The 2,987-nt window shown below is 46.3% G+C and overlaps 1 protein-coding gene across 1 annotated transcript in view; it reads right to left on the bottom strand.

The window, feature by feature from the left end:
- Window positions 1-2,549, bottom strand: part of LOC109970982 (immunoglobulin superfamily member 21-like) — a 19,830-nt gene extending 17,281 nt beyond the window's left edge. Inside the window, exon 1 of the mRNA XM_020618959.1 lies at window positions 1,926-2,549. The gene's annotated coding sequence lies outside the window, so the exon portion shown is untranslated. The remainder of the gene's footprint in view (window positions 1-1,925) is intronic.
- Between the last annotated feature and the right edge of the window lie 438 nt (window positions 2,550-2,987).

The raw sequence follows: 2,987 nt of genomic DNA on the forward strand, positions 1-2,987 counted from the left end.
CCGCCCTGCGGAGAAAGCTCATTTCGGCCGCCTGTATTCGGGATCTTGCCCTTTCGGTCATGACCATAGGTGAGAGTCGGAACATAGATTGACCAGTAAATCGAGAGCTTCGCCTTACAGCTCAGCTCCTTCTTCACCACGACGGACTGGTACATCGACTGCATTGCTGCAGAAGCTGCACCGATCCGCCTGTCAATCTCCCGTTCCATCCTTCCCTCACTCGTGAACAAGACCCCAAGATACTTGAACTCCTCCACTTGAGGCAGGAACTGTCCACCAAGCTGAAGGGTACAAGCCACCCTTTTCCGACTGAGAACCATGGCCTCAGATTTGGAGGTGCAGGGCAGCCCTGCCGGAGTCCAACATGCACTGGAAACAAGTCTGATTTACTGCCGGTGATGCGAACCAAGCTCCTGCACGCTGGTGGCTTCAATGTTCATACAGGGACCGGACGGCCCTTAGCAAAGGGCCCCGGACCCTGTACTCCCGGAGCACCCCCCACAGGGCGCTGTGAGGGACACGGTTGAATGCCTTCTCCAGATCCACGAAACACATGTGGACTGGTTGGGCAAACTCCCATGAACCCTCCGCCACCCTGAAGAGGGTATAGAGCTGGTCCAGTGTTCCACGGCCAGGATGAAAACCGCACTGTTCCTCCTGAATCTGAGGTTCGACTATCGGTCGAATTCTCCTCTCCAGTACCCTGGCATAGACTTTCCTGGGGAGGCTGAGGAGTGTGATCCCCCTATAGTTGGAACACACCCTTCGGTCCCCCTTCTTAAAAAGAGGGACCACCACCCCGGTCTCCCAGTCCAGAGGCACTGTCCCTGACCGCCATGCGACGTTGCAGAGGCATGTCTTATTAGGTACACCTGTATAACTCTGCACTTCAATGCAACATTTCCACCTTAACATCTGTGCTGATGAAGCTCAACATGTTTGTTTTTGGTGAAATTGTCATAAATGTATACATTTAATTATATGTTTAAAGGTGGAGTTGTACTGGACTACATTATATTCAGAGGTGTCTCTATATGTTTGTCCTCCCCAGCTACATAGAACAGCAGGCCAGATTATTAGGAACACCTCTGAATATACTGTCACAGCTGGAGAAGTGTGTGTGAGCTTACTGCAAGTCCTGATTCTGGTATTTAACAAGTGCTCAAAGCTGTCAGTGCTCCGTTTTTAATCGCCACCTTTTTGCATTGTTTTTGGTTTAATTAACTTGTGACAACATGAGCTGTGATGTCTGGAGAATGAGAACTCATTTTACAGCTCCAACAGTCATGTTATAAGATGTTGACGCCTCCTGGGGTACTATCAGACGCTCTGCACGCTGGTGGCTTCATGTGTTCAAAAACATGAACATTAAAACATCTAAATCTATGATGCTATATGAAAATACGAGTTTACACTGTGGCAGTCAAACCATCTGAAACAGATGACAAAGCAGCAGGAGCCTAATGTTCAAGATGATGTTTAACAATAGATTCCTACTTAAGACTAATTTATGAGAAGTTACAATTCAAGAAGCGATTAGTTTCATGATTACGTTTGTTTCTAACGCTACCAGATTTATGGAGGAGTTTGGGGACTTGTATACAGCTCATTAACTTTACACATGGCCAAAGAAGTGGAACAACAGCCAGCAGCAGCCTGATTTTAAAAGTGATTATCGCAGTAAACTTCATGTATTACTGCTACAACTTCACCAGAAAATGTTCAATTTAAGTTAGCGCAGCTCGAGTTCTACAGTATGTTGAATGTTGTTTGTTCTCATAAAAGCAAAAGTAACCTGCTGGAGTTTGGTCACTTTCTAACAGCAAAAGAAACAAGGAGCTCATAAGGTGAAACACCGTGGGCTGTGCTTGGTGCTGAAGAGAAGAACCTCAACAACCTTTGACTCAGGAACCTAAAACACTGACCTCAGCGTCGACCCCTTGAGCAGCACTTGGCGACAGTGGAGAGGAAGAAACCTCTGACAGACCCCGACTCTCGGTGGGCGGCTGTACTGCCTCGACCAGTTGGGGTGAGTGGATAGTTTTCATAGTCATCACCTCATGGAAAACAAAGCAAATACACCCAAAGTGAGTGTCTCAGAGCTTATTTAGTGTCTGAACCGTCTGTCTCTGCCAGGCTTCCTCCCTCCCATGAACCTAAAACACATTCCCAGTTGGTATCACAGCTACCGCGCAACAGAGCTCTGACAACAATCCCATCTACCTATGAAACTGCTAAACATATCCCCACATCAGTGATAATACGTTGCAGGGGCGAGATAAGTTCCCCTGCTGGGAGGCCTCCCACATATGGAAAATCTAATAAGCACATGAAACGCAACACTTTCCCTCCCCAGGCCTAACTGAAGCGCGAGTCTCCCCCTTGAAACTTGGCAGAGCAAGACAACTCAGAAATGTATCCCTAAAGTAAAATAAAGTTATTAAAATCTGGGTGGTGATGATTTTGAAAACAGTACAACTACACTTATCACGACAGACTTACAACAAACTACAACTCTAACCGCTCCAAATAGAACCGCTCATTAATCTAACCACAAGTTCCACCCTGGTTCTTCCACCATTTAACGATGGAAAAATGACCCAGCTTTGTGCAACTCTGTGGTCAAGTTCCAAAATTCAAGCAAAGTCTTCAAACAAATCCTTCCAACTCCAGAGGAAAGGTTACAGTTCAGTTGCTGCAGTCATCTCATCCAAGGTGGTGGCAGACTCAGGTAAAGCTGACTGACCTTCCCTCTACTGATACAGTCCCTTCAAAGAGTTCATCAAGTCAGTCTCAACTCTACAGGCCAAACACATCGGTGCAGACGTCCACAGCAGCCTCATCTCCGATGGAGCAGTTATAGTCCTGTTTGCATCATCAGGTTGTTTTCTCCAGCTTCAGTTTCCTAAGGGTAGACATCAGTCAAAAAAAAAAAAAAAAAAAAAGTCAGTCCCAGGTATAAAGACAATAAAGATTTAATGAAGTGG

This window comes from Monopterus albus, unplaced genomic scaffold (assembly GCF_001952655.1).
Source record: "Monopterus albus unplaced genomic scaffold, M_albus_1.0 scaffold212.1, whole genome shotgun sequence".
Taxonomy (NCBI): Eukaryota; Metazoa; Chordata; class Actinopteri; order Synbranchiformes; family Synbranchidae; genus Monopterus; species Monopterus albus.